This window comes from Rhinatrema bivittatum, chromosome 1, assembly GCF_901001135.1.
Source record: "Rhinatrema bivittatum chromosome 1, aRhiBiv1.1, whole genome shotgun sequence".
Taxonomy (NCBI): Eukaryota; Metazoa; Chordata; class Amphibia; order Gymnophiona; family Rhinatrematidae; genus Rhinatrema; species Rhinatrema bivittatum.
In genome coordinates this window covers 166,574,027-166,584,888 of record NC_042615.1, presented here as the reverse complement: position 1 = coordinate 166,584,888, position 10,862 = coordinate 166,574,027, and positions in this window count along the sequence as shown.

Here is a 10,862-nt window from a genome sequence, read left to right as displayed (position 1 = left end):
TTAACAGTTCTTATTAATCATTGTCAGAAATGAAGTATATGCCATTTGTATTTTTATTTTAATTATGTATGTTAATTGTAAACTGTCTAGACGGTCAGAATTCTGACCAATTCACAGTATATAAAAACTTTTAAATAAAATAAAAAATTAAATTAAAACTGCTATTCACATGGAAACCTCTTCCACATCGACTCACCATGCTTTGAAGGCTCATGTTCCACTCTAGGGGCCAACAACCCTTTCTAGGGAGCCCTTTCCTGCACAAAGGAAAGGAAACTCTCCCCGGGTGTAGCCAGCCTATCTCTTAGCACCCATTGACCCATGTTGAACCAGAATCGCTATTCACATGGAAACCTCTTCCACGTCAACTTGCCACACTTTGAGGGCTCATGCTCCACTCTGGGGCCAACCCATTTCAGGGAGCCCTTTCCTGTGCAAAGGAAAGGGAACTCTCCCCGGGTGTAGCCAGCCTATCTCTTAACACCTGCTGACCCATGTTGAACCGCTGTTCACATGGAAACCTCCCCCGCCTCAGCCTTCAAAATTCTCATTTATATATCTGCTACATCCACCAGATTTTAAAAGACCAGCGAGAGCTCACTAGATGCCAATGGAAATACCCCACTCTAGGAGCAAACCCATTCTAGGGAGCCCTTTCCTGCAAAAAGGAAAGGGAACTCTCCCCGGGGCAGGCTGTCTTGCCCCTATCAAAATCACTGGGACCTGACTACCTCAGCTCTGCCAGCCAGTCTTGCCCCTATAAAAACCACAAGAACCAGACTACCTCCGCTCTGCCAGCCTGTCTTGCCCCTATCAACTTTCTGCCACTCTGCCTTGCTGCCATACACCAGGTAACTCACTCTACTCCTTGTGGTGTTCTTGCCATTATCATGGTTCCTCAGTGTGTTGTTGCTAGTCTTTCTGCTGCTTTGTCCCTTTATCGGTGCCTTGTGGTTTTTTCTGACACTCTTTCTGCTTGCTTTGTTCCCCCTTCATTGTGCTGTAGGATGTTGATGCCACTTGTCTTGCCACTTTGACTGTCATGCTGCCTTCAAGGGTTCATGCAACTGTTATCGGTGCTCTCTTTTGAAGCTGTGGTGTGTTATTTACACTCTCACTGCTGCTTTGCACCTCTGTTAAAACACTCTTGCCACTCCTGTTACCCCTTTGCTCTTTACAGTACCTTAGGCTATTCATGCCACTTTGGTGCCACTTTGCCACAGTCTAAGTACCTTGGAGCTCTTTTCTTGTTTTGATGATTGCTCCCCAGAAGTTTCATCAGAATTGATAAGAAAACCCCAATTCTGCAGCCTAAAATAGGCTACAAATACTTCCCCCTTGACTGTAATGGGGAAATGAAAAACAAATAAAACTAATTATCGAATTGGTTTTTCCTCCTATGAAAGTAATGCAACAAATTTGGGTTCCGGCGAAACAAAAGATGAATAGAAACAATTTTTTTCCTTCTGCACATCCTTATACACTAGTAATTAAATACAATGCTTATAGAGGATAATTTCAAAAGAATTATGAAGGGTTGTGAATTTAAAATTAGCTTATACACATTTGGTAGCATTTTTTTAGGATAAAATATGCATATAGTTTTGAATATCCAGAACTACATATGTAGTTTCTTCCCCTGAACTAACTTCTGTCCCCAGGAATACCTAAAAATAAATAGGTAAGTGTATACTTGCTGTTGACATACATGCATACTTTCAGGCCAATTTTAAAACGAGTGCACATGCATCCATCACATGCATATCGGTGCACAGAGATATGCTGGAACATTAAATCATATGTGCACTTTTGCACGTATGATTTAAAATATGCCTACCACACATAAGTATGTTCCTAATTTTAAGCAGTTACTCAGGCAAACCTACTTCGCATATATTCCATAGGACTTTGCTTTCTTTAACACACATATGTAAGTTGATTTTAAAACATGCTCATGTGAGGGACATTCCAAGTTTTTCCAACTAGTCCAACAGTTTGCCAGTCAATATTGATGTCTTCCAGACCCGTTGGTTCTTCGATTTGCATGCCCTCAACAGAGGCATACTAAGGTGGGGTGAGGGGGGGCAGTCTGCCCAGGGTGGCAAGGGGGAAGGGTGCTATTGCCACCAGCAGGAAGGTCCTGCGGCAGCATGGAACAGTGATGTGGTGGGGGAAAACCCGCCAGCAAAAGCAAGGAGCTGCAGTAGGGGTGTGCATTCGTTTTGAACTTAAATGGAAAACGCAACTTATTTTTTTTTTTAACTTAAAAAAATGATGAGGCGTAAACGATCGGATTTCCAACTTATTCAACATAGCTATGTTGAATACGTTGGAAATCGTGATTGTTGATCTAAATAAAAATTTAAACCCCTCACCCTCCTTAATCCCCCCCCCCCCAAGACTTACCAAAACTCCCCAAGCTGGCCAAAAGTTCCGTGAGGGTCCGGGAGCGGACGCGTGGAGAATCACGTGACGTCACGTGATTCCCCTCGGGTTCGCTCCCGGACCCCTCGTTGGGCCCAAAAGGCACTTTTGGCCAGCTTGGGGGGGTCAGGAGGCCCCTCCAAGCTGGCCAAAAGTTCCTTTTGGGCCCAACGAGGGGTCTGGGAGCGAACCCGAGGGGAATCACGTGACACCGCGTCACTCCGACGTCACGCCGACGTCACGTGATTCCCCTCGGGTTCGCTCCCGGAACCCTCGTTGGGCCCAAAAGGCACTTTTGGCCAGCTTGGGGGGGTCAGGGGTCCCGGAGCGAACCCGAGGGGAATCACGTGACGCCGCGTCACGCCGACGTCACGTGATTCCCCTCGGGTTCGCTCTCGGACCCCTCGTTGGGCCCAAAAGGAACTTTTGGCCAGCTTGGAGGGGCCTCCTGATCCCCCCAAGCTGGCCAAAAGTGCCTTTTGGGCCCAACGAGGGGTCCGGGAGCGAACCCGAGGGGAATCACGGGACGCCGCGTCACTCCGACGTGACGCCGACGTCACGTGCTCCTTGCAAAGGAGTTCAGGAATGGCGTCCTGACCCCGCTGGACCACCAGGGAGTTTTGGTAAGTCTTGGGAGGGGGCGGGATTAAGGCGGGTGAGGGGTTTAAATTTTTATTTGCACATATGGACATAGACTCAACTTATGGAATTCTCCATATGTCCATATTGACCGCAAATGGGACCCCCTTTCGACTTATGGACTTATGAACTTAAACTTTTGGTCTGCACATCCCTAAGCTGCAGTGGCTCTCAGCAGTGTCTCTCATCAAGCGTGTATCTGTGTGAGAGACAGAGGGAGCAAGTTTTGTTTGTGTCTGTATGTGTGTGTGTACCCCCATTTCATGACAATCTCAAGGTGACAGGTATGGAGAGTGGGGGGGGGGGTATAAAATCCTTATTCATTATTTGATGTCTGCTGTTTTGAAATATATTATTGATGTTTAGGAAATTTAAAAAAAATTGCACAGGAGCTTCTAATTATTGAATATTATTCTATTCATCAGCTGGTTTGAAATGCATATTTTTTAGTTTGGTTTTAATTTTCTGATTGATTTATATTTCTTGATTGTATTGTTTTGAGGAATTGTGATTTTCAGCTTTTCCATTGTTCCACTGCATACAGTGTGGCAGTTCAATTTTTGTCTGCATGTGAGAGAGAGAAAGCATGTGTGTGTGTGTGTGTGTGTGTGTGTGTGTGTGTGTGTGTGTGTGTTAGCCTGTGAGAGAGACACAGAAGAAGTGTGTTGTTTGTGTGTGAGAGAGACACACACAGGGAGTGTGTTTGTGAGAGAAGTACAGAGAAAGTGTGTGTGTGTGTGTCTCACCAAGCATGTATGTGTGTGTATGAGAGGGAGCATATTGTGTGTGTGTGTGTGTGTGTGTGTGTGTGTGTGTATATGCATGTGTGCCCCCAGTCTACAACACTTTTAGGATGACAGATATGGAGAGCAGGAGATTGTTTAAATCCTTCTTAGTTTTAATTATTGGGTGTTATTTGATATGTCTGCTGTTTTGAAATATTTTATCGATATTTAGGAAATTTTAAAGTTATATGTTGGAGGGGGGGAGGGTGCAAAGAAGTATCTGCCCCAGGTGCCAAATACTCTAAGTACACCTCTGGCCCTCAATTGACCCAGACCCCTCACCTTCTCCTGTAAGCCCTAAAATGCGAGCTCTAGAGACTTGTTCCTCAGCAGCAGCAGCAGCAGTAAAGTTAAGTGGCTAACAAGCCGCTGTGTGCTGCGGCCTCTAGTTTTCAAATCTGAAGTTGTGTGCATAAATGTTGGCCCCATCCTGGAATGCCATGCCCATCACATGCCCTGCCCCTTTCCACCCCCTTATTTTTTGCACATGCAAAGGTACATATGCATATAAATTATGGCTTTTTAAAATCCATGTTGCTCACGTGCAGCCCACATAAACACATATGTGAGCATTTTTGCGCAAGTAATGATTTTAAAATCAACATCATAGATGGTAACTTTAAAACAAACACACGTGCATCCACTTATGTGCGCATGAGTGCACGAGTGCACATACACTGGAATTTTAAATCATCCAAGCATGCGCGTGCATATGATTTTAAATACTCTTAACAAACATATGTATGTTACTAATTTGAAGCAGTTACATGAGGAAACATTCTTCTCGTATCTTTCCTCTGAACTCGCCAGTAAGCCAATTTTAAAAAATGCACACATGAAGGAAACAACCAATTTGACCACTTAATCCACCAGTTTGCCCAATCTCTTTCTAAGTCTTTAAGACCCCTCATGCACTCACTCCAGTTTATCCAGACCCCTTCACCCAGTCAGTTTTTAACTATAACGAGTTTTTTCAGACTTACCCTGAACAAGAGCAGAAGTAAATACATACATGTAAAAGCCTAATGCAAGCTGTGTTCACCAGTGATAATCGTAAGTGATAATCTCTCCTCAACCCCACCCCCAGGAATACCTCCTTCCTCTGTGCATAAAAGTGTGCAGGTAGTAGCACTAAGCTCACACATTTACACCGAGAGAGTAGGCAATTTTCAAAGGGTGTATTTCCAGGCGTAAAACACTGACCTCTGAAAATGCCTAGGAAAGCTTCCTCATGTTCTTAAAACCCCCACAAGCTAACAGTTTTGGACCCCATGTAATAATGAAAAAAAAGAGCCTAAAAAGAGTCTTGTTGACTACAAGAAAAATTCTGATTTAGAAGAATAATTTTAGGGATGCAATATGCAGAGTCTCACTAACAAGTGCAAAGATGAAGGACTTAGGGACCCATGCAATACAGTGTGCTCACACAAGCGCACTGTTTAACCCGCTGTTGAACGCGGGTTAAATAGGCGCTAATCCACCCCCTAATGCTATAGGGGGATTAACACCTATTTAATGTGTGTCCGACGTGGCGTGAATGAGTTAGCGCTCATTACATGCAAATGTTTACGAATGAGGCTATTACTCATTCACTCCACATTCAAAAAAATAAATGTGCATCTCAGACACTGGAGCAGGCATTAGTAGCTGAGCGCATGTAGAAGAAGTACCGAAAAGCAGAAAAAAATGCTTTTTGGTACTTCTTCAATAAAAAAAAAAGAAATAATACCTCAGCAGACCGCCAAGTTATGAAGACCGCCGGTAAACTCGGCATCGGTTTTCATAACCGGCTATCTGACAGTAATGAAAATGGAAGCCGATAAACTCAGCATCCGTTTTCATTACTGGCAGACAGCCGGTAATGAAAACCAATGCCGAGTTTACCGGCATTGGTCTTCATAACTGGCAGCCACCACGAGGTGCCTCCTTGCTAGCGCGACCACCTAATTTGAATATTGTATGGCGCCCCCCTTGCGGGTGCCATGCATGTGTTAAGAAAGTGGGCGCTGAAAAGTCAGTGCCCGCTTTCTGAAAAATGTATTGCATTGGCCCCTTAGACAGTGATTAACAGAGTTGTGCAGGCCAGGCATTTTCATTTTGTTTAGTTTCATTGAGGTGGTGATTTTCATTTCCATTTGTTCTGTTTATTTTGTTTTTATCAAATGTGCATGCAGGTTGGAAATATATATGCACACAAATTCTCAATTTATGTGTGCATTTCAGTTTTTGTGTGCACAACTTGCAAATTTGTGCACATAACTTTTGATCCTATTTATCTGAGTACTTATCCTATGCTTTTGTTTACCAATCCCCAATGATCTTAGGTGAAAGCCCTCCTTAGTAGGTTTACCAGTTTGTTCTGGAAGATGCTGCACCACTCCTTCAACAAGTGGACCCCCATCGCTGCTCAGCAGTCTTTCAAACATTATCTGATGATTCAGGAAGCCAAAAAGCTTTTCCAACTGTAGTCATTCAATCATCTCCAGAATATGACCTTCCCTCCCTGAGCTTTTATTCTTGACTGGGAGGTCTGAGGAGAACATCACCTGTGTATGTATCTTCTTTACCATCTCTCACAGACCCATAAAGTTACTTTTGATAAGCTCTATCTATTACATTGCAGTATCAAACATGCCAACATGGATGAGAAGAATTGAATATTACCCAGTAGGATTGAGGATTTTTGACAATCTCTCTCTGTAATGTCTCAGATTTCGATACCTGGCAAACAGCACTCTTCCTGAGACAAAGTATGTGGTGAGAATATGGATGTCTCCATGCCCCTGAGAAATAAACCACCAATCACCACTACCCTCAGCATTCTAGGTGCAGTGGCTGTTGGGTCTTCAACTTTGAAGTTTGTAGTTTTTGATTCCTCGTCATCCTGGAAAGGTTTCTCTTTCTATACTTCCAGGGCCATATATTAGTACTTCAGCTCGAGGGAAATCAGATTCAGGGTATAGGGTCTAATATCTGTAGTAATCTGGTTCCAGATGTCATCTTTGGTTCATTTTAACCTTCCACTCTGCTTGAGTTTTCCATCTTTAATGCTTCAATAGCCATTTCATCAATGTATTCCACATTCTCACAGATGCTTCTCAGTCTTCCCAGCTCCTCTATTTTTTTCAATACTAGCAAAAAAAGTGAAATGAAAGCTAGTATTTCAATTCTTTGAGAGAAAATATATCCTCTATCATCAGGACATCAGGACTTTCAGCACTTTTGTTTTCAATTATTTGTAAAATGGAGTCACCACATATCAGGTGCTTAGAACATTGTAGCAAAAATGGCAATTGGTAATGAAAACATCATGTTGGCAAATATTCAGCATCAAGAACAGAAAAAGGCTTTATGTTAAGTGATAATGCATGCATATCACTGTAAGGAAAAGACTGGAAAGACACAGAAAATTATGTACTTGGGATCATAACATTGACAAAATGCCAACTTACAATTTTCAATGAATGAATATATATATGTGTATGTATGTATACATGCTTATTTTTGTTTTGTTTTGTTGTTATTATGAGGAAGTTATAGGAAAAATAAAGGGATCATTAACTTATAATGCATAACATCAAGTATGTTTATTCTTAATAGTTGATCTGAATTTTTATATGTTATACACTGGAGACATCTAGTGGTACCTGATCAGTTATATCAAACAAATAGTATTTTCTTTAGTAGATTTATTTTCTGACAGCTTGACTTAATCTTGATTATTTGATGTAAGATCTATATGATGTTAACCCTTCTTGATGTTACCTTGATGGAAATATGGAACAAGAAGCAGTTCTACCAAGGGTGAGAGGATGGGACTGGTATTACATTTGCATAGGAGCATTCATGTTACTAAGAAATATGTAACTGTACTGAAACATTTACCAGAGCTAGGGACAAAATATAGCAATTCAGGCAAAGGTTACATGACTTTAAAATCAACCACAGTTAACTATAGAGGTACTAGTCTACTTCTAAAAAAGAAAATATTTGACAAATTCAAGAAACCCCTCAAATATATTAATATATGAACCCAATTGTTTCTCTTTGAAAATTAGCAAATGCAAACTACTCATGATTAAGGACTCCACATATGTTGTACCTACTATTTGTGTGGTGAAGGGCACAACAGCCCCCACTTCCTATGAGCAAGCCCCACACTTTCCCTCCAAGCTGAGCCAGGAGGAGGAGATACACTAACCTCCTCCTGGATTGACATCCATAGTTGCTTTGATAATGATGGACAATGAACAACTATGGACACTGTCAGAACAACCACAGATTCCAAAGTAACATAGAAACATAGAAACATAGAAATGACGGCAGAAGAAGACCAAATGGCCCATCCAGTCTGCCCAGCAAGCTTCACACATTTTTTCTCTCATACTTATCTGTTTCTCTTAGCTCTTGGTTCTATTTCCCTTCCACCCCCACCTTTAATGTAGAGAGCAGTGATGGAGCTGCATCCAAGTGAAATATCTAGCTTGATTAGTTAGGGGTAGTAGCCGCCGCAATAAGCAAGCTACACCCATGCTTATTTGTTTTACCCAGACTATGTTATACAGCCCTTATCGGTTGTTTTTCTTCTCCCCTGCCGTTGAAGCAGGGAGCTATGCTGGATATGCGTGAAGTATCAGTCTTCTCCCATGCTGTTGAAGCAGAGAGCCATGCTGGATATGCATTGAAAGTGAAGTATCAGGCACATTTGGTTTGGGGTAGTAACCGCCGTAACAAGCCAGCTACTCCCCGCTTTGTGAGTGCGAACCCTCTTTTCTTCTCCCCTGCCGTTGAAGCAGAGAGCTCTGCTGGATGTGTGAAGTATCAGTTTTTCTTCTCCCCTGCCGTTGAAGCAGAGAACTATGCTGTATATGCATTGAAAGTGAAGTATCAGGCTTATTTGATTTGGGGTAGTAACCGCCGTAACAAGCCAGCTACTCCCCTCTATGTGAGTGTTAATCCTTTTTACCACATTTCCTCTTGCTGTTGAAGCTTATAGCGATGTTGGAGTCACAGTAAGCATGTGTATGTTTATTTAATAAGGGTATTGTCTCCAGGCAGTAGCCATCATTCTGGCGAGTGAAGGCATCTCCTCTCCCTGGCTCAGTATGGGAATGGTTGGGGTGGTTTGGGAGGTTGGGGGTCAGGAAACAGGACTGCTATCTCCTCCCGCAAACAATATTTTAATGTAGCTGGGAAGGAGTGTGAACCTACAGGAAGATGTCAGCTCCCTGCACAACATTTTATTGAACCTAAGAGGGCAGAGAGATCATGGAGAGGGCTGGCAAACCTCCATACAATATCTGAGGCCAAGAGGAAAGGGGGAATTTTGCAGAAGGAGGTAAACCTTTGCAAAAAATTTAATTAGAGCCTTGAGAGAGAGTTGGGGGTATTTCCTGCATGATAAATTTACTTGAAGGTAGGGATGTGAATCGTTTTTTGACGATTTAAAATATCGTCCGATATATTTTAAATCATCAAAAAATCGTTAGGGGCCACGATACAATACCAATTCCCCCGATTTATCGTTAAAAAATCGTAAATCGGGGGAAGGGGGAGGGCAGGAAAACTGGCACACTAAAACCCCCTAAAACCCACCCCCGACCCTTTAAATTAAATCCCCCACCCTCCTGAACCCCCCCCCAATGCTTTAAATTACCTGGGGATCCAGCGGTGGTCCAGAACGGCGGCGGTCCGGAAGGGCCCCCTCAATAGAATCGTGTTGTCTTCAGCCGGCGCCATTTTTCAAAATGGCTGCCGCAAAATGGCGGCGGCCATAGACAAAAACGATTCGACGGAGGAGGTCGTTCCGGACCCCCGCTGGACTTTTGGCAAGTCTTGTGGGGGTCAGGAGGCCCCCCCAAGCTGGCCAAAAGTTTCCTGGGAGTCCAGCGGGGTTCCGGGAGCGATTTCTTGCCGCGAATCGTTTTCGTACGGAAAATGGCGCCAGCAGGAGATCGAGTGCAGGAGGTCGTTCAGCGAAACCCCCGCTGAACGACCTCCTGCAGTCGATCTCCTGCCGGCGCCATTTTCCGTACGAAAACGATTCGCGGCAAGAAATCGCTCCCGGAACCCCGCTGGACTCCCAGGAAACTTTTGGCCAGCTTGGGGGGGCCTCCTGACCCCCACAAGACTTGCCAAAAGTCCAGCGGGGGTCCGGAACGACCTCCTCCGTCGAATCGTTTTTGTCTATGGCCGCCGCCATTTTGCGGCGGCCATTTTGAAAAATGGCGCCGGCTGAAGACAACACGATTCTATTGAGGGGACCGTTCCGGACCGCCGCCGTTCTGGACCACCGCCGGATCCCCAGGTAATTTAAAGCATTTGGGGGGGGGGGTTCGGGAGGGTGGGGGATTTAATTTAAAGGGTCGGGGTGGGTTTTAGGGGGGTTTAGTGTGCCGGCTCACGATTTTAACGATTTTTCACGATAGTTTACACACCCAAACGGCAACAATACGATTCCCTCCCCCTCCCAGCCGAAATCGATCGTTAAGACGATCGAGGACACGATTCACATCTCTACTTGAAGGTGGTACAGAGGAGCTATCGGCCCCCCATTTAACATGCAGTTGGAATGGGTGAGAGAGGACTTATCTGTTTGCTTTCATTTTCAGTGCTAGACAATTACCGTATTTTTCGCTCCATAAGACGCACCTGACCATAAGACGCACCTAGGATTCAGAGGGGGAAAATTAAAAAAAAAAAAAAAATTGTGCTAAACCGGCTCTGCGTCTGGGCGTCTTATGGAGCAAATTAGGGGAGTGCATAGGTTTTTTTTTTCTCCCCATTTTGTTTTCGGGTCTGGGGAGGGCCATTTCGGTCCACTCCCCAGATCAGAAAATTTTTCTTTCTGTGGGAACCCCCAAAACCCCCCCCCCCATCCCAACCCTTTAAATTAACAACCTCCACCCCCCTGACCCCCCCAAGACCTGCCGAATTAATTTCCTGCAACCCCCCACCCTCCTGACCCCCCAAGACCTGCCAAACGTCCCTGGTGGTCCAGCGGGGGTCCAGGAG